Source organism: Balaenoptera borealis, assembly GCF_965194805.1.
Source record: "Balaenoptera borealis genome assembly, chromosome: 8".
Lineage (NCBI taxonomy): Eukaryota > Metazoa > Chordata > Mammalia > Artiodactyla > Balaenopteridae > Balaenoptera > Balaenoptera borealis.
Window position 1 is genome coordinate 11,597,756 of NC_138865.1, and position 22,043 is coordinate 11,619,798.

Sequence of the window (22,043 nt, forward strand, 5' to 3'; positions counted from 1 at the left end):
AAAGAAAGAAAGAAAAAGTAATAGATGAACCAAGTGTGGCAAAAATCTTAATAATTGTTGATCCAAGTAAAAGGTATATGGACGTTCTTTACATTGTTTTCTAAACTTCTAAGTATGTTTTAAAAATACATAATATAATTTTAAAACCAAAAGATTACTTTGGAAAATAAAATATTAAAACAACTTCTGGGGAAAGCATTGAAGAGACATTTGAAAACTATCTTGAGATATTGGTCTTAGGACAAAGGAAAAACATTGAAAATAGCCTCATTTATGTGCAGAGATTTTCTGAAACTTTGCTGATTACTCACTGAACAGTAAAGGTAGCACCATTGGTTGACCTTGGGGGCTCTCTAATTCACTCCACTCCCAGGAGGATTTGGTTGTACCAGTCAGGAGTCTGGGGACACCATGCTCCTGGTTGGGTATTCCATGAGAGAAGCCAAGAGGTTAAATGTTCTTTCTTCCATATGACTTTTTTTCTTGGCTTTTAGAATTTCTTTGCCCATTTGGATTGCTATTTCTTTTATTGAAATTTGTTTCATATGGTTAAGTAATAGGACAGTCTGGGACATTTTTCGTCATGGAGGAAGCATTTCACTTTCTCCATTTAAACCACTTGGGAACCAAGGTGGGACAAAAGTTAGGAGGGTCATTGGGAAGCCCTTAGATCTGCCTTTAAAATGTCAGTGGTTTTCAAAGTGTGGTCCACTGAACACTGGTCATCCCCAAATCATTTCAGGGGAGGCTGTCTGATCAAAACTATTTTCATTTTAATACCAAGATATTTTTTATCTTTTCCACTGTGTTGACATTTGCACAGATGTTACAAAAATAGTGGGGGGTAAAATTCTGGGGCTTTAACACAAATTGAAACAGTGGCACCAAACTGTACTCACAGATATGGATTCTTTACTACATATACTCTAGGAAAAAGAAAAGCCAGTTTTAATTAAGAATGTCCTTGATGAGGCAGCAAAAATTACGAATTTTATTAAAAATTGACTCTTGAATATACGTCTTTTTAATATTCTGTGTGGTGAAATGGGAAATACGTATAAAGCACTTCTGCTGAATACTGAAGTATGATGATTGTATTGAGGAAAGGCACTTGTGCAGATCTTTGCATAATGAACTGACTGCTTTATTTCATGGGACATCATTTATACTTGAAAGATTGACTAACAGACAAACTATGATTACCCAGATTTGGGTATTTACAGGCATTTTCTTGAAAATGAGTCACTCAGGTCACTTCAAGGAAAACAACTGAGTGGATTTTTGGCCTATGATTAAACTTCAAACCCTTAAAAAATATTAAACATTAGGAAATTAGAATTTTGAAAAACTTGCATTCAACTTGTTAGCTGGACAGTCTTCAACCTTAAAGGCATTTATAATGAGATAAGTGGTGATATTGATAAATGTGATTTTTTGTTACTGTAATATTGAAACATGTCAACATTTGGAAGATATGCAGACAATAGTGAACCAGTTTTTTCCAAATGACCGTTTCATGATGTTACAAAATCATGCACGAGTAAAAGATCCATTGGCAATGTAAGAGAAATCCATGGATTTTAAATCATATCAATGAAGAAAAAGTGTATTAACGAAATTTCAAGATCTTACTTTGCTTTAGGAAACTACGATTTGTTGAATTTTTGTGTAGTATTAAGAAGAATATCCACAATTATCTGAAAAGACCATTAAAATACTCCTTCCATTTCCAAGTAAACATCTGTTTGAGGTGAGAATATTTTTCATACAGTTTAACTAAAACAACGTATTGCAACAGAAGTTGCAATTGAATGCAGAAGTAGATATGAGAATCCAGCTGTCTTCTAGACAGATATTAAAGAAATTTGCAAGAATGTAAAATAATGCCACTAGTTGTCTTTGTTTTAGAAACTATAGTCATATTTCATAAAAATATGTTATATATGTTTATATGTGATAGGTTTATTGTTATTCTTTCAAAAATGAATTAGCAAGTATTTTAGAATTTTCTCAGTCTCAGTTTCTAGTTTGGTAAATATCCTGGAAAGTAGCTCACATAAACAAAAGCTTTTTGGAGCCATGAGTCATTTTAAAAAATATAAAGAAGTCTGGAGACCAAAAAGTTAGAGAACCATTGGTCTAGGCTACATAAATTGTGTGGGTCCAGTTTGGGTCCAAAGCGCTAACTAGTAATAAAATATTTCTTCATTTATAATGTCTCCTCTGTGTGTAAGAAGTGTCAATAAATGCCAATTTGGAGGCACCAAAATATTTCATGACCTTTCAAGCCTCTATTTAAGAGACATGGGTCTTAAATTCAGAAGCATCTGTTGGTCACCAGATAAATCACAGTCTGCCACAACTGTGTGGGAATTTAGCTGGTGCTCAATCACTTGCTCTTTTTATAATCAGGGATACTGTCAATACCCTCATGGGTGCCTGAACCAAAGGACCTGAAATAAAATGTATTTACAGGCTGAAGATGGTTCCTTCTGATGAAGAGCTGGAATTAGGGCTAAATTTGATATGTGAATTGGATTGAAACATTTAATTCCTGTATCTAATTGTTTTAACAAAAGGAAAACTTTTGTTGCTATGAAAGTGCCTTTAAAAAATCAGATGGCAAGCTCTGAATTTAAACTTGACCCTCTATCTTGGCTTGACGATCTGTCAAATGTTCGTGAAATCCACTCACTCTAAGTCCAGAGGGCACCTAAAAAACTTCCAAAGTACAATATCCCCAGGCACTTACTGACATGCCTTTCTGTAGACTCTCACTTGTGAAGTTGGCAAAGAAGTATTTTCAGATTGTCCTGTCACTTGATAGTCCCCAAAGAGAAGTGTAATGTACCTCCTGAGGGCTGGAAAAAAAGCAGTCATGCTTGCCCTGCTATGCAGTGGTAGCCAAGGTGACAGATGGAACTATGAGGGTGGAATCCTTTCTGGGAAATAGCAAAGAGAGGGGGACTTGACCACGAAGCTCTCGGGGGCTCACTGCAGGCAGTGCTGCTTTGAGTATAAATCTCTTTGTTGCTGGGTAATTTCCCTTTCTTACGTGCATTAGTGCTATTCTTGGAGTTGCTGGAGCTTTCCTGAAAACATGGGTGATGGGGTTCATTGGGCTTACCCTGAACCCAGAGATGCACGGGTGTCCCCAAACTCACATCTTGGGCAGAAGCAGGCTACAGAGTATTCTTGAGTCGTTCAGGTACCCAGTGATGGATGGGCCATTCCTGGAGATCTCGAGCTGATGAATGCGCATATAGGGGGCGAATTGACCAGGCTGTAGAACAATCCTGTACTCCCTCAGACTGCACATCCTGCCCTCCAGCTTTGTGCCACAAGGCCTCTGTGTCGAAGGTCGAATCATCCAGATCTAGCCCTAGATCATGATGATAGAGTATTAAAGTAGTAGCTAGGTTCTTCCCCCATTTCTGCCCTAATAGCTGTGTGTTTTGGCCAACTCATTGAACCTCTCTGAGTACATTGTCCTCATCTGCAAATGAGTGACTTGGGCTCAGATCACTAACATCCCTTCTGGCTTAGGCATTCATGAGACTGTCTCCCAGCTACAGCCAGGAATGGTCCTCAAGAGAACAAAGAAGCACAAGCAATCACTTTCATGCCTTCCTCAACAACCCTTGTCCTGGTGTATTTTCCTACGAAGAAGGAAAAGAGGTACTCCCGCAGTCCCCTACATGGGAATCTAAGGGGACAAAGTGTTGGAATACACGTAGAGATTGGTCAGCAGCAGATTTGCCTGGGTAGAATAACAGTATGTTTGTTGAGGACTTCCAGAACTCTTCTAAGTACTTTAAGTGACTAATTCATTTAAGTTTCACATCAAGACTTTGAGGTAGATACTATCTGTCACCCCTATTTTACAGATGGGAAAAATGTGGCACAGAGCAATTAAGGAACTTGTCCAAGATTACACAACAACTGGGAAGCAGAACTAGGATGCAAAGCAAAGCAATCTAGCTTCTGAGTCTAGACACTTAACCACCACCCTCCCAATCTCTGGTTTCTCATCTATCTTCCCAAGTCACCTTTGCTTTCATGTCATATTCAGAATCTCCTTCTATGCCTAGCCCTTGTACATGAGTGTCCTGTTTGAATGTCTTCCCGAGATTATCTCTCTGCCCTGCCCACATCACAGCCCATGAGTGACTGGTGTCGTTCTGTCCTCACGTGTAATGCACACATCATCTATGGCACAGAAATGTTGTCATTTGGGATGGAGAATTAGCCATTGGCCTTGCTGTAGGGATAGCTCTCACTTTACCCCCCCCCCCCTCAACTGCAGCATTCAATTTTGGATGGAGGGAGGCTATCTCTTTAAGATATAGAGTTTTTTTTTTTTTTTTTTTTTTGGGGGGGAGGGGTGTGTGATAGAAAAAATCTAACTCCAAAGCCTAACAAAGGAATTAACTGTCATTCCAAGAGGCCAGTAAATTAATACATTCACATTAAGTAGCTTCTGGCTTTCACCATCTCATCAAATAATTCACTGTTTTAACTTTTCTTATTTAACACGATTTTTTTTATTACAAAAACATTGATGATGTTAAGATGAAATCATTCCTTCTCATCTTACATGCTCACTCTCTCCTCCATCTCCTCTCAGTTAGACAATTTATTGAAGAACCATCAAAGTACCATGTCACTGACACTCTCATAGACCATCAAAAATCGTTTCCTATCTAGACCACGTGTTTGAAAATAGCCCATTTCAGAGATTAAAATGGTTGGCTATTTTGTAAACAAAAGTAACTTCAGCAAAATTGTGTTGGAGATTGTTTTCAATGGCACAGTGCCAATGCATTTTGAAAGGAACATCGTAAAAGAAAGTTGCTCTTATTTTTCCTGATTTTTGAATCTGATGTAGGTTAGCAAAAGGACAGAGAACACTTGGGTTGTTTGAGAAGATTTAGATTGCATGAGTACCTGTTGTCAAGAGCATTGGAAATCTCCAGAGTGAATGCTCAATTGCATCCTCCAGCATTATTCTTTCTCAATGGTTCTCAATAGGTTGGGTTGTTACATTTTCCCCATCAGGGGGAATTTAGACACTTCTGTGGGGATTTTGTGGTTTGTCACAATGACAGACTATGTACGAGTAGCATTTAGAGCTGGGGTGGTTGGTTGTGGAGCCAGTTCTGTAATGCCCAGGAAGTCTTTTATGTTTTTTAAAACTGCATTGAGACATAATCCACATACTTTACATCACCTGTTTAAAGTGTACAAATTCACAGAGTTGTGAGACCACCACCACAATCAATTTTAGAACATTTTTATTACGAAGAAAAGATTCCCTGTACTCATTATCAGTCACTTCCCAACCACCCCCATGCCCCAGCTCTAGGCCACCACAAATCTACTTTCTGTGTCTATAAATTTGCCTTATGTGTACATTTCATATAAATGGAGTCGTACACCATGTGGTCCTTTGTGACTGGCTTCTTTCCCTTAACATAATGTTTTCAAAGTTCTTCCATGTTGAAGCATGTTCATTTCTTTTTATTGCAGAATAATATTTTATCATATGTATATACCACATTTTTAAATCCATCCTTTGGGTAATGAACTTTTGGGTAGTTTCTACTTTTTAGCTAGCATAAAGATTATGTCTGCTATGAATATTTGTGTACAAGTTTTTGTGTGGACGCATGGTTTTACTTCTCTTGGGCATATACTTAGGAGTACAATTGCTGGGTCATTTTGTAATTTTATGTTTGATATTTTGAGGAACTACTAGACTGTTTTTTAAAGTGGGTCCACCACTTTACCTGTCCTCCAGCAGTGCATGAGGGTTCCAATTTCTCCACCTTAGCCAACACTTGTTATTATCTGCCTATTTGACTATTGCTATACTAGTGTGTGTAAAGTAATATCTCACTGTGGGTTTTGATTTGCATTTCCCTGTTGGCTAGTGATGTTAAACATCTTTTCATGTGCGTATTGGCCATTTGTATGCATTCTTTGGAGAAATGTCTGTTAAGGTCCTTTGCTCATTTTTAAAATTGGCTTCTTTGTCTTTTTATTGTTGAATTGTATATATTTTATATACAATTTTATATATTCTAGATACAAGTCCCTTATTAATTATATGGCTTACCATATATGGCTTATCATATGGCTTACCAAGTTGTTTCTCCCATTCTGTGGGTTGTTTTGTCACTTTCCAGATGATGTCCTTTAAAGCACAAATGTGTTTAATTTTGATGATGTGAAAACCGTCTTTGCACGATAAACTATTCCACCAGCATGCCAATAACATGAGCACTGCCAAAGGTCAGGCTAAAAGGCAGTTGGTTTATATTGGTCTCAAACCAAGAGTCTTGATGCTTACTAAAAATCTTTAAATCCATAAAAGCCTATTTTGTCCTTTCCTCTCCCTTAATGTCCTATATAAGACTTTGCTTATATTCCTCAGCAGTGAATAGCTCAGATTTAAGTGGACTTCTTTTCTCTTCCTCATATTTCATTTCTTACTGAACCTCAGACTGGGGATTGATTGGATTGATGTTTAGTTGGTGAGCATCCCAGTGTGATCATATTTTAGCATTTTCAGAACATGTGGTGTGCTTGGCGACATCTGTGCAGGAGCCCATAGACATGACAAGGCATGGTATTTTGTAGGAATAACAAGAAACGCAACCTCGTTCAGCATTGTCTATTTGAGTAGTGGGGGCAGGTAGTAAAACCGAGGTCTAAGCAGGGGAGGAAAGGAAAGATGATAAGAAGAGACCAAAGAAAGTAAAAGAAGATGTGGATGAAGATGGAGAAGAAAAGAAAAAAGAAAGTGGGAGAAAGAAGGATTGGTTGACTTGGGAGAAACAGGGAAAGAAAAAAGAGAGAAAATGCTCTCAGGCAAGGTTGGCTCTCCTTCAGTCTCTGCTCACCCCCTCCCTTCCCACCGCTGGGGAAGGAGCCACAGCACACCGTGGACCTCTGTCTCTGCACTTACGTCCAGCACAGCACGAAGAGGAGACCTTTGTCTTTTCCCTTCAAGGGGTATCAGAAGGCACATCGTGTGGCTTTTATTTTTGTCTTCAATCCTAATCCAGCGCACAGGTACAGTAGATCTGAGGCATTCTACGTATAACAGTTACTGCAGTGCGTGGTGCGTAGCATGACTTGTCATCATGCAGAGGTGGGGATCTAAATCCTGAGTGAGGTGAAGCTGGCCTGTGAGTGAGCCAAACTGACCACATCCTAGTGTGAATTTTTCTTCCCCAGTTATGTCTGCACTTCAAGTGGGAAGTGTTAGAGCGAACTTTTATAAATTGGAATTTAATTGAAGTAAAAAGTCTATAATATATGTTTAAAGGGAAGGTAGGAGCCAAAAAGATGGGTGTAGTAGAGTATCATTCACATGTTTTTTTGTGTGTGTGATGCAATCATGGTATGATTGAGTGTAACCATGCCAACCTTTGGTCAACAGAATGAATAAATGAAAAATTAAAGAGGAAGTAATGAGAGGAATGTGCTTCTCCTTAACACCACTACCTCTGTCTTGTGCTTTAAGTTCATTAATTTAATGATCATTCGACAATATTAAGTGCTACTAATACAGGCCACCTGACACTCCTGGTGGGTTTGTAGTTATCCTTCAAAGTCTTTCTTTAGACCCTTCTTATTGCGAAATGATGATATGGAAATAGATTCAGCAACCATAATCCCCCAGGAAAAGATTCCTGGGAAAGATGCTGAAGTCTCTGTTTCAAAGAAAGAATGTGGGAAGTTTATCCATGGAAATGTTCCCACAAGAGATTAGTCACTGGATATACATTTTTATACTTTGTTACTTGTACTAATATTTCCCGTCAATAAAAAAATGTAACTGCTTCTGTTTCTCATTGCTGCTTTCAAATCTTGTTTCCTACAATGGAGTCTAATTTAGATGAAGCTAAGCAAGGCGTAAACACATCTGTCCAGGTGGGCCAGGGTGAAGGCTAGTGAAGTGACAGTCTGGATGCCTTCCAGTGAAGTGTAATTACTTCCATTTAAGCATTCACTGTGTAAACAGCACAGTCGCCTTCAGATATGATCTTGTCAATAATTACGTGTCTAAATTCCCCTCCACTGATTCAGTGAGAAGCGGTTATCATCCCTTGCAGGATGGTCTCTTCCTGGTGGCTCATGTCCCTGCTTCATCGCTCTATTGATTGCATGACTGTTGATCAGTGTTCAGAATCACAGCTCCATTTGACAGAGCTGCTTAGAAATCACTCAAGAGCATATTTCCAATTTAATTACACCTGCCCTTGCCTGAAGTGTAGTAAAGGTGATGGGTTACACTCTCATTTCCTTAAGTAAAGAACTTTTCACAAAAATCATGTCTGGATCATGGTTTTATGTATACATAAATCTTCACAGCCAGCAAGTAATGCTTCTATTATTATTGCATATTTCATTAATTAATTTGTTCCTTCAAGCCCAAGTGGAGGGCAAAGCTCCATGAAGAGCTCATAATCATCGGGATCCCTAAATTTAAGACAGTTAACAGCTTTTCAGCATATGGGAGATGTGTGCTTTGGAGCTGGGCTGTCTTAGGTTAAGAGAATAGGTCCACATAGATGAGCAGGGTTCCCTCTTAGATCCTCTATTTCCTCATTGGTAAAAACCTTTTAATTGTTAAAAGAATGTAAGTGTGATTGCATATTAAAGATATGTCATACTAACAGGTGCACAAAATATATTACTTCTTTTTCAACTCTTCATAGCATTATTATGTGACTCTAAGGTTTCCCCTCATCTCTTGTGCACATAGTGGCATAGCTAGTAACTTCTGTGCCCTGGCTAACTTAATTTGTGGACCATTATTTGTCCCTTAACTTAACCTCAAATATTTTCCTAACTTCTCCCATAATCTGTTATAATAAAATTACATAACATGAATGTTTAACTCATGGGAACGTAATTGTACACAGGTGGGGTGGGAGGGAGCCCTGTTGGTAATTGTCACAGTCATGCCTCCTTTATGACCTGATGCCCACTCGCCCCAAAAATATACACTGGAAGATGTGATCTACTCTTTCCTAGCAGATCTCAGTTCCCATTTGCTTCTTGCAGCATCAATGTGATTTTAGTGTTTAAATAAACATTAAAAAATATGATATGATCTCTAAATAGAAACCAAATACTTTGGTTGTCAACTGAAGAAATACTTTTAGTGTTGAAGGGAAAACTGACTTTTTTTGGACCTATGGAGAGTTGGAATGTCAGTCCTCTGTGTGGCTTGAGATATGAATAAGTTTATTCTGCTTTGTGGGCTACTTAAGAGTTTTACAAGGATTTTTTTCCTTTTCTTCTTCTTTTTTTTACAACTTACCAACCTACAAGTCATTTTTTTGCCTTAGACTTCAGAACCTAATCCTCTATAGCAGGTATGATTGGGTCAAGCTCCTCTCACTCTCTACTTTCAGTTATGCTCATAACTATCAGATAATAAACATTTATAGAATTTTTTTTAAATCCCTTGAAAAAATATGAATCTGTTTGCTGATGCTAACCCTTTTATGCTCTGTCCAATCTTAGTTATCACAACAAAACTGTCCTTTGGTGTGTACCATTAGGGTCAGGGAGCTATAAAATGCCTGAGCTAGAGGAAACCTAGCCCTTTTCTCAATCCCATAGTACAGTGATTTGCCCAGCATCGCACAGCAAAGTAGAGGCAGAAGATAGGTCTTTTTTGGTTGGAAGTGCAAAGATCTCTAGTAAAATATGGAAATTTTAAAAGTAAACTACATTCAGCCACTGAAATATTAGTTTTTCAAAGTAAACTAACTTAACTACCCAAGAGAGAGCTTCTCATGAAGGATGGGCTGGAACAAATAGTTCTGACAAGGGCATTGAAGTCCAGAAAACAAAATGGTCAGAGAGGACAGGCCCAGGTGAAGGGCCACACCCTGAAGGGTCTGGGCTTCTGTGGGAGCGGCATGGAGCCAGGGGTCTCCTCCAAAAGACAAAGACACTGAACATTCAGGACATGCCTAGGATGGGTTATGCCCCGGAAGTAGGGGCAGAGTGGAAACAGATCAGCCCTCACAAAAACTGAAAACAGGCTGGCATCCTCTCAATCCCTGATTGGATTAAGATGACACCTCCACCCCCTTGCCCTACCCACCTGCCAGAAGAAAAGTAAGTCTTCACTGAAGTAAGATAATATCATTCACAGTCTCTACGGTTTTTCACGCACAATGCCCAGCATGCAATAAAAAACTTACTAGGCACACAAAGACACGGGACACAGGATGATGTATTTGAAAACTAGGAGAACAAAGACAGTAGATACAAGCCCACAAATAACCCAAATATTGGAATGATCATATATTGATCATTATAACGATCATGATTAATATATTCAAAAAAAATAACAAGATCAAAAATTTCACCAGAGAACTGGAACTTATAAAAGAACCTAGAATTTAAAAATATTATAACCAGTAGAAAGTCAGCAGTGAGTTTAAAAGCAGATTAGATATATCTAAAAAGAGATCTACAGAAATGGAAGGTAAATCAATAGAAAATATACAGACCAAAACCTTGACAGAAGCAAAAGGATAGAAAATAGGAAAAAAAGGTGTAAGAAACATATGGAACATGGAGAAAAGGTTAACATGTAATTTGATAACCAGATGGAGAGGAGAGAGAGAATATGGCAGAAGCAGTATTTGAAGATATATTAGCAGAGATGTTCCCAAAATTGATAAAAGACTCAAATCACAGATTTGATGAGTGCAACAAATCCAAAGAGTTGTGAATAAAAGAAATCCACACCTGGGTCTCAAACAGTGAACTGCTGAAGTCCAAAGACAGATGAAATCTTTAAAAGAGACAGAGAAAAATGATATGTATACTTCAAAGGAGCAGGTGATTTTTCAATACAAACAATTCAAGTCAAAAGACAATGAAATAACATCTTAAAGTGCTGAAAGAAATCAGTGACCTACATGGAATTACATATGCAGGAAAAATACCCTTCAAAAATGAAGGAAAAATAAGACATTTCAAATGAGCAAAGACTAGAAGAATTTGTCACTAGCAGGATTGCACTGAAAGGAAAACTAAAAGTTGTCTTAATGCTTTCCAGGAAGCGTGGAAATTAAGGGAGAAATAAATAGCAATAAAATATGTGAGTATACACGTAAGTATATATAAATGAATATTTGCTTATAAGACAATGAAAATAATTCCTTGTGAGATTGAAATATATGTAAGATAAAAACATGACATCGATAGCACAAAAAGTTGAGATGGTAGTAAACAGAGTATATTAGCCAGACTTACCCAGAGAAGCAGAACCAATACCAATAAGATGTGTGTCTGTGTGTGTGTATATATATATATATATATATATATATATGACATTATATATGTGTATGTATATACACACATTATAAGACATCTATTTTAAGGAATTGGCTTATGTGTTTATGGAGGCTGAGAAGTCCCATGATCTGCCATCTGCAAGCTGAAGACCCAGGAAAGTTGTTTGCAAACTTGGCTACATTTAAAATCACCTGGGGGAGGTTTTTTTAAATTAAACATTGTATTTTGAGATAATTGTAGATTCACATACAATTGTTTGGAATAATACAGACAGATCCTGTGTACCCTTCACCCAGTTCCCCCCAGTGGTAACATCTTGCAAAACTGTAGTACAGTATCACAACTAGGTTATCACCACTGATGCAGTTAAAATACAGGGCATTTTTATCACCTCAGAAACCCCTCAAGTTGCCCTTTTATAGTCACACTCATTTCCTTGCTGCCTCCTTGACCCCTGAAAATCATTAATTTCCATTTCTATAATTCTGTCATTTTAATAATGCTCTATAAACAGAATAGTACAGTTTTGTGATTGGCTTTTTCACTCAGCATAATTCCCTGGAGAATCATCTGATTTGTTGCATATATCAGTAGTTTGTCCCCTTTTATCGCTAAGTAATAGTTGATATGGAGGTACCACAGTTTATTGACCCACTGAAGAACTTACGGGTTGTTTCCAGTTTGGGGTTATTTATGAATAAAACTGTTATAAACATTCATGTACAGGTTTTTATGTGAACATAAGTTTTCAGTTCTCTGAGAAAATGTCCAAGAGTGCAATTTCTGGGTCATATGGTCATGGCATGTTCAGTGTTTAAAGAAACTGTCAAAACTGTACAGAGTTGCTGCACAATTTTATGTTCCCATGAGTAATATTTCTTAAGAGGCTCTCCACATTCTAGGAAGTAATTATTATGCTCAAGTGGGTGGTGCTTTAATTGGTCAGTCCTGGGTTATTTATGTGCTGCTGGAAGAGGCAAATTCAGCTCCATCCCAGACACAGAGCCTAGGAGTAGCTCCCTAACGGGTATCAGGAAGCCATTAAAAAAAGCCAATATTTGGAGGTGGGGCTCTGTCTGCGAGGCGTGCAAGATTCATCCAGAAACTTGAATGGGGTGTTGACACCACTGCATGAGAGGAGCACAGCCAAATCTCCCTGAGCCGAGCTGCTGGCCTCTGCAAAACTGTAGGGAGAGAAGGGATCGGACTCCCTCCTGGAGTGACTCAAGGATTCAAACACCACGAGCTTCATTCGGGAAGGCTTCAGGAGGGGTTGCTTTCCCGTTGCATCTTTGACGTAGTTTCCTAGACTCTGCTCCATGATTTAACTTGAAAGTCTGAAATGAAGCTGGAGGAAGCAGTGGGAAAAGTTGAAGAACTCATTGAGTCTGAAGTCCCACCAAAAACATCTGAACAAGAGTCAGCTAAGGAGGAAGATGGATCTGTGGAACTGGAATCTCAATTTCTGAAAGATGGTGTGGTGGATTGTACAGTTCTTTCTTCAAAGCCCTGCTTGTTGATGGAACTGAGAAGGGACTCTTTGGAGTGTCAGCATCCACGGAGGGTGACAAGCCGACAACTGGCCGAGTTTATGAGAGAGACTCCTCTAACCCCTGCATGCTTTCCACTTTCTCTACTGGTCACCTGGCCGATTCACATACACTGTCTTCTGCAGAGGAGAATGAACCCTCCCAGGCAGAAACAGCGGTAGAAGGAGATCCTTCCGGAGTGTCTGGTGCCACAGTTTGGCGCAAGTCTCACCGGTCCTGATCTGAAAGTGAAACATCCACCACCATGGCTGCCGAGAAAACCAGCAATCCAGTGATAAACAGAATGGCCCATTTGCCAAGGTTAAAGGTCATCGGAGCCAAAAGCACAAGCAGAGAATCAGGCTACTGAGGCAGAAACGGGCGGCTGCTGCATGAAAGAAATACAACCTGTTGCAGGGCAGTAGTACCAGTGATAGTGACCTGACTTGTGACTCAAGCACGAGCTCATCAGATGATGCTGAAGAGGTTTCAGGGAGCAGCGAGACAATCACTGCAGAGATACCAGGTCATTTGGATCCAGGATTCCTAGCAAGTGACAAAACATCTGCTGGCAAGGCACCACTCAATGAAGAAATTAATATTGCCTCTTCAGATAGTGGAGTGGAGATCGTGGGAGTTCAGGAACATGCAAGGTGGGTTCATTCTCAAGGAGGTGTGACTCAGAGTGTTTCTTCATGGAAGCATGGCTCTGGCACGCAGTATGTTAGCACCCGGCAAACACAGTCAGACTTGGGCGTCACCTGCAGAAGTTGTTGACCTTACATTGGATGAGGATAGCAGATGTAAACACCTACTGTAATGCAATGTCACTGTGTTTCCTCTGCACTGTTCCCTTCCACTTTCTCCTCTTCCTCTTTGTGACATGGAAGTTCATTGTCATAGCTTCAGCCTCAGAAGCTGTTTGTGGCATTTGTATAATCAAAACTCATGGAAAATTGCCCTCTTCCCCCCCCCTTTTTTTTAAATTAAAAGAAGTCACTTAGGAAAGTAACTTATCACAGAGAAAAGAATTTCTTCTTTCCCTCAGTGGGAATCTGAGAATGATGAATTTTATTAGACGACTTCATTTCACTTGGTGACTTTCAATCCTGGGAAACTGCCTTCCTTTTAGAATGATATTTTAATTACCAGGTGAAATGGATTTCAGTTTTTGAATCTTGTATTTATTTTTCTGTGTAATAAAATTAATATGTAGACTTGAAAAAAAAAAAAGCCAATATTTGATTACCTACTATTACACTACCAGGCAGTGTTCTAAGCATTTACAGGTATTAGCTCATTAAATCCTTTCAACTACACAGGTACTATTACTCCATTTTACAGATGAAGCACCTGAGGCCCCAAGATTTAATAACTTGCCTAAAGTCACACAGCTAGTAAGTAGGGGGCCCAAATCCCAACACACCCTGCCTGGCTCCAGAACACGTGCTCTTCTCCATTCGGCCATGCTTCCCCCAAAGGAGGGGAGAGGTGTCTGGGCAGGCAAATTGAATAGATCCTATATGAAGGCTCTTTCCTGTCTGGGACTTGTCCTCTTCCCTCAGGGTCAGCTATTTCCACTCTTCCTTTCAATCATTTCTCCTACCCCCGCCTCCCAAGATTTCACAGAATCTCCCTCTGTGATTCTAGGAACACTGTTGCCCTCACATTCCTCTTACTAACTCACTGTTATAGATTAAAAGGAGAAAATTGGCAACAGCAATGCCAGCAAAAACACAAACAGCCCAAGCAGAAGGCCAGTGTCTCTGGATTAATGCAGCTTCTCAGGTTTCAGTGGGGACAAATTTCTGATGGGCAAGCACCTGTCTGGCAGGTGATGACATCTCTCTCCCAGGGTGTGCTGGCCCAGGCTGGGATGGAACGCTGCTATTTTCTTCTTGACCTTGAGGTAACCCATGCAAAGCACAGTCAGCACCTCATGAAAGGCTGGTGAAAACTCTCTCTCTCTCCCCACTGACTTTGCTTAGCTTGGGTGCCAGCACAGTGCAGTTTCAAAATCAGCATTGCGCATTTGCCAAGCATTGCCTGGGGTCAACCGTTTGTTGAAAGCAATGAGGGTATTCACCTTCACATAAGATTCACAAAATTTTCTTCCAGGAGCTCTATAGGTAGAGGAAGGAGGGAGGAGGAGGGAGTCCAGAATGACCTTTAGCCTTCTCAGAGCTCCCTTGCCGGAGGATTGGAGCTGGGAGGAGGCTGTAAGAGGGGGAAGAGGATGGACAGCCAAGGAGGTAGGAAAGAACGGTATAGGGGAGCATTCAGTCAAGGCAGGACCGGCTGAAGATACCATCAAAGCCCTACTAATTCTGATTTTTCTATTCTCTCCTTTCTCTGTGATAGGCTCTTCATTGTCATGTTTTCTGAGCTGACAATTTGGCCACAAAGTCAAATCCATAGTCTGACAGTGGAAGAGAATGTTTTGTTTGGGCATCTTTTGGAAATAGGGGGTATATTCTTGCCATGCTTCTGACTCTCCTATTCATGCTCTCCTGTTCTCTACTCTCTTCATAATGCGGGATGAGGTGTGTGTAGACTATTTATGGTTTTCACTATAGATGTGGATTTGGCATCAGCTAAAATGTGCCCACTGAAGAGGTCACTATAGAAAGGTTTTTCACACCTCAAAATATAGGCTGAAATAAGCATCACATTGTTGCATCACAGACCCATCTAGTTGCTCTATATTATAACTCTGAAGCATTATTTCCCTGACAAGAATGCATGCTGTTAGACGCTAAATCCCATCTTAAATGATTTTAGCCAACATTTAGCCAATAATCCCTTTTTATTATATTGGCAGTATTTTCTTTTTAAGGAAAGAATTAAAAGTCCTCAAAGAATCATTTGACTATGCGAAAGGCAATGTGAGGGCACATTGATTTTTATCCCCTGCCATCAAGGTAAATTTATCTCTGTCCTGATTATAAGCCATTTAAAAAGTGTGGTGCAGCCAGACTGAAGGTTAGAAATTCCTGATGTAAGCAGATTTTTAAAATATATATATATTCATGTTTATCAAAGTGATAGATATATGTACATACTTTCAGTCGAATGTGGTATAATATTTATAATGACAAAGAACTACCCTTTTCCATCCCAGATTTTTACTTCCTAGAGGTAACCACCGTACATTCTTTTCACTTGCTATTTACTTTGATTATTCTACATAGATACTTAAATTACTATTTCTTGACTTTTTGGTTTTGTATCTTATCAGTATTACCTGGTGACGTCTCACTATGGAAGCCAAGAATTTAGCATTCTTACTTTGTTTCACACATGTATCATCACAGAATTCTCTTTTTTTGGTTATATTCCTACCAAGTGTGTGCAGTATTGGCTGTATGCAAATAAATATTGTTCCCTGATGAGCCAGGTAGTTTATTATGTTTGCATTTCTGTGTCAACCTCTAATTTCCCAAAGTACATTTCCTCAGATGTTTCTTTTCTGGGGCTTCCTTAGAATTTCTTGTTGTTTGCACATCAAAATACCCACCAATCAATGTTCCACACAATCAAACTAATCCCCCACCATCCCTCCTGGAGCCCTCTGTGCCTGTTTCTTATCTGGACCAGGTTTGTACTCTCAGCCACTGCCCAGCTGTAATTCTGGGAACACTCTTTGCAGTTCCCCTAGAAATTCCCATTGCCCCATCCCCTGCATTGGATCCCTTATTTTCTTTATTCCTTGTTTTATCATTTAAGATGATGCTTGCTGCTATAACAAACATACCTCAAAAGTTGTTGGCTTAAAGTAATAGAAGTTTATTTTGAGGACTTCCCTGGTGGTCCAGGGGTTAAGATTCTGTGCTTCCAATGCAGGGGGCATGGGTTTGACCCCTGGTTGGGGAACTAAGATCCCACATGCTGTGTGGTGTGGCCAGAATAAATAAATGAAGTCTTTTATGTAAAAAAAAAAAAAGAGATGGTAAATTAAAAAAAAAAAAAGAGTACACAGACTCCCTTCGTCCCATGATTTTGCTGTCCTTTAGGGTCTTTACGTATTTTGCTTCCAGCCTGCAGGCAGAGCAGAGAGGATTGCCTGTAGGAGATTTTGTTCCTTTGGCCTGAGCCCAGTCATATATCAGCACCTAATGGCAAGCAAGGCTGAGAGATGTAGTCTGTGTGTCCAGGAGAAAGAAGTGGTGGTGAAGAAGTGATACTTGAAGAGATGTTAGCTGAGAATTCTCCAGAATTAATGAAAGACATGAATATTCAAATTGAAAATGTTTGGAATTCTGAATCCTACACAAAACAAATAAAAATAAATCCACACTTAGACTCATTATAGTGAAAATGAAGGTCATTTTTATTAGTTTTATGACTCACAGCCTCCCTTTTCTTTTGTCTATGCTTGATATTCAATTTTGGTTCATGACTCAGTTGCCTGTAATATATCCTTAAGTCATTTTCTTTTTCTTTCAAGAGTGGTATCCTTTATATGACTTGAAGTCTGAAAATGGCAGTTGCCTTCACAGGTAAGTGGCAACTTGGCTGATGGTATCTTTTTTGTTCTCAAATCTATAGACCAGTGGTTCCCTACAGGGGACGAGTACCCTTCCCCTACCCCTGGGGACCCTTGACAACGTTTGGAGACAGTTTTGGTTGTTATAATTTGGGGGGCAATGTTCCTGACATCTAGAGGGTAGAGGCCAGGTGCTCTGCTAAACATCCCAGGATGTACAGAACACCCCCTCCCCATTGGCCCCAAATGCCCATAGTGCTGAAGTCAAGAAACCCTGCTCTAGACATTGCCTCATTGCTGTCACTGCCTTAATGACAATTAACAATGAGGAGATGTCTGAGGTCAATCTGGCTTTTAAAAAAAAATTCTAGAGGTGTTGATAGAATTTGTGAGATTTTAGAAAGTTTATACTTGAAATGTAACAGAATTTCATAAGGCTAAGTCTAAATGTAGTTTTTTAACCTGGCAGATTCAAGGTTTTCCTTGGCACAGGAGAGATTCAGTGGTTGGTTCCCACCACTGATGAAGAAGATCCCTGATGAAAACCTGCAAATTGGTCTGACTCCTAATCATTAGCCTACAGCACTCTTTCATCAGTGTTGTTCTCCCACATCTCGCACATCTGGACACCCCAGTCTTGTTTGCTTCCAGAATTAGAACTGTAATTCACATAACAAACATTAACAAATGACTACTGTGCGTCAGGAACAGTTCTAGACTCTGAGGATGCAGCAGTGAAGGAAAGAGGAGATAAAAAGCCCTGCTATCATGGAGTTCATATCCTTTGGTTTTGGGAAAATGTGTCTGGACTAAGTGACTTTTCCGAGCCAACCTCAAAGCTAGACCATTTTCCACCACTATTGCTCCATTTGGTTCAGATTTTTTCGTCTCTCTGTTAGTCCAGAGTTGCTGAGATCTCAGCCTGCCTTGCCAAAGTAAATAAGTAAAACGCAACACACGTAGAAAGAGAGGCATTATCGGAAATTATATGTCTAAAGCTGGGCTGGGGCTGAGCGGATTAGGACAGTGGTTAGAACTCTAGTGCAGACAAGTCTACCCCGTGTCCTCAAATAGAGATGTTGGGGTCTTGATCAATGGGTTGCAGGATGATGATAAGCTCCCAGGAGGGTTGCAGTTTCACAGTGTAGGACACAGTTCGTGGTTTCTGGTTTTAGTTTACTTAGTTCAGAAAACATAGTGAGGCAGCACAGAGGTTTTAACAAAGTTCTTCATTCTCTCTTGGGTCTTCAGGACCAGAAACTCCTCTTCCAGGTACTCTGTCCTCTTATTTCCAGGTATCCTTAGCCACCCAAAAATTTGACCTTCTAGGCAACAGCAGTCCTAATAAGCCTAAAAGGACATAGGTAAACACGTTTATCAGACTAGAATATATATATAGCATATTCAACAAATTTATATTTGGGTGGCTGACTTTCAGAGTCTCAAGCCGTGAGCTTATCTTCTAGGTGAGTTTCTGCACATACACAAACTTTATAAAGTTGCCGGTGAATACGTCACCCAGCTCAGCCGGGTTTCCCTTCCCTACACTTCTCAGCTGCCCTCCTATGGGAGGGAATTATCTTCGTAAAATAAATACTATCTCTTGAGGAGTCACATGGCAAAGCAATACACTTTAAATGGTGCTTGACCAAGTCCCTAAAACCTACCTTTGTAGGTTTATAGACCACATACTGTCTCTTTATGAAGTACAAGGCCAATACTTTGAATTCAGCATGATGAACTGAAATTCCCTGCTTTCAGAGGGAAAATTCATAGAGAAAGCAAAAGTACACACTGGTGGAGTCATTTGTCTATATGGCTCAGAAAGGTTCATTTAATGTTAATACAGGGGTCTCTTGCTACAAGAACAGGTCCAGGAAGAAGGTGAATGAGTTATTAGCACAACAAGGAAATTTAGGAACAAACTAAAGATGAAAGATCTTCTCGTGCTTTTCTTATTCCCAGCACCCGACCTTGGGACCAGATGTTACCGATCCCGCCACGCAGCTAGTAGGAGCCTTTCTAGGGAAGACTCTTGGGATAATAGGGTAAGATACAGGAAGGGATAAAAAGGTAAATATCTTATTTAAGATTTTGCATCTATGAATATAACTGAGATTTCTGTAAAATTTACTTTTCTATAATCATGCAGTTTGGGCACAGAACTACCTTATCAATTAGCGCTTAAAATTAGTTGGGTAGATGTTTATCTTTTTCTTGTGTGTGAAGCAGTTTAATAAGAGATGGATTATTTATCTGTTCCTTGAAGGGTTTGGATAAAATAATTTATAAGCCCATCTGGGCCTGATGTCTGGTGGGTGGATGAGTGTGGGGTAGACTTGAGCAATGATTGAATTTTTTAAATGGTTGTTGATTTACTCATGTTTCCTCTCCATCACTGAGTCAATTTAAATTTTTTTATATTTCAGAAAAAATCCATTCCATCTAACTTTAAAATTTCATGGTATAAATTTATTGTTAATATCTCTGTGATCTCTTTTTCATTTTTGATATATTTTTGTGTCTTTTCTCTGTTTTTCCTGACTAGTCTTATCTATTTTATTAGTTTGTTCTCTAAGTACTGACTTTTGGTTTTGGTGAATGTCCTGCAAGGTGAATCCCCTGTATATTCCATACTGTCAGACCAAGTGGGTCCCTATCTGGGTTTCCACCTGTCATCACCGGGGTGTGGGATGAATTCCACAGCACCGCTAGAAGACGCGGATTCAGGAATAGGCTTCACTGAGAAAACTTATAGAGGTCAAGGTGAATCAACAGGAGAAAAGGCAGGGGTTCCCCTCCATGAACCAGAGAGAGGTCTGTGGGTGAGCTGCTCCTGGCCTGCAGCAAGCGTCTTCCTCTCCAGTGGACGGACCTCCTCTGGCCATGGTCTCCCCGGTTATCAGGTGAAGGAGGGAAAGCAGCTTTTCGGTGGGGAAACAAACAGGATGCTGGATGCCAGGCTGTCTGGATTTGGGGCAGTGCCATCAGCAGTGTCAGCTGCCAGGCACCTGGAGAGCTTGTCACTGACCCCAACTCATGGCAGGCCATGAGAAAGCCATTAGTTCCCAAGGAAATTGAGTTCAGGTGCAGATCCCATCTGGCTCAGCTAGCTCATTTCCAGACAGTTCTGCACGAGCATTCAGGTCACTCCATCTGCCTACTCTCTCTGTTTCTGTTTGAGATGCACTGTAATCACCCACTTGAATTTGGATCATGTCAATATTTCCTTGCAACTGGGTGGGATTTGCTATGTGTGTTTCAAGGTTATGTACATGATCACAAAACTTTATGATTATCTTTTTGACGGCGTGTTCTCTTATTATTATGTAGTGTCCCTCTTATCACTTTTAATATTTTTCTGGGAATTTTTTAAAAATATACTTTTTGTTTTTCAACAGTTTTAGATTTATGAAAAAATGGGGAAGATAGTACAGAATTCTCATACATATCCCCTACACCTAGTAGATGTCTCTACTAATAACATCTTACATTTTTATGGTACATTTGTTATGACTAATGAACTGATATTAATAAATTACTTTTAACTAAAGTTCCATACTTAATTCAGACTTCCCTAGTTTTTACTGAATGTCCTTTTTCTGGTCCAGAATCCCCTTCAGGACACCACATCTCATTTAGTCACCATATCCCCCGAGGCTCCTCTTGGCTGTGGCAGTTTCTCAGATGTTCCTTGTTTTGATGACCTTGACAATTTTTTTTAAAATTTATTTATTTGGCTGCATCAGGTCTTAGTTGCAGCACGCGGGATTTTTCATTGTGACACACAGGCTCTTTCTTGTGGTGTGCGGGCTTCTCTCTAGTTGTGGCACATGGGCTCCAGAGCATGAGGGCTTAGTTGCCCTGTGGCATGTGGGATCTTAGTTCCCAGACCAGGGATTGAACCTGTCTCCCCTGCATTGGAAGGCGGATTCTTAACTGCTGGACCACCAGGGAAGTCCCAATGACCTTGACAATTTTGAGGAGCACTTGTCAGGTGTTTTATAGAAGGTCCCTCAACTGGAATTTGTCTGATGCTTTTCTCATGATTAGACTGGGCTATGGGTTTTTGGGAGGAAAATCACAGAGGTAAAGTGCCATTCTCATCATATCAAGGCTTCATACTATGAGTGTGACTTAACCACATTGATGTTAAGCTTGATCACCTGGCTGAGGTAGTGTTGTCAGTTTTCTTTTTAAAGTTACTCTTTTTCTCCTCTTTTGATACTGGACTCTCTGGGAGGAAGTCACTATGTGCAGCCCACACTTAAGGAGAGTTATGCTGCATCCCCTTGAGGGCAAAGTATCTACATAAATTATTTGAAATTCTTCTGCACAGGAAGTTTGTCTATTCATCCCCATTTATTTATTTATTCAATTATTTGATGTATTTATATCCGTATGGACTCATTATTTTATACATTGGATTAAAGTGTAACTCTAGGGACTTCCCTGGCTGTCTAGTAGTTAAGACTCTGTGCTTCCAATGCAGGGGGTGTGGGTTTGATCCCTGGTCAGGGAACTAAGAACCCACATGCCAGGTGACGTGGCCAAAAGAAAAAAAAGTAACTCTATGTTGCTCAAAATGTTCCCCCTTTGGTGATTGGGAGCCCTTTCAGTTGGCTCTTGTGTCCCTTTGACGTACCCCCTTCAATGTAGGCTTTTGTTTGTTTGTTTGTTTTAGCACTTCC

General features: G+C 39.8%; 1 pseudogene across 1 annotated transcript; it reads left to right on the forward strand.

The window, feature by feature from the left end:
- The first annotated feature begins 1,827 nt into the window (after nt 1–1,827).
- On the forward strand, nt 1,828–16,809 carry LOC309633460 (protein ARK2N pseudogene; annotated as a pseudogene). The gene has a single exon. The product of its transcript is annotated as a protein ARK2N pseudogene (transcript).
- The last annotated feature ends 5,234 nt before the right edge of the window (nt 16,810–22,043 follow it).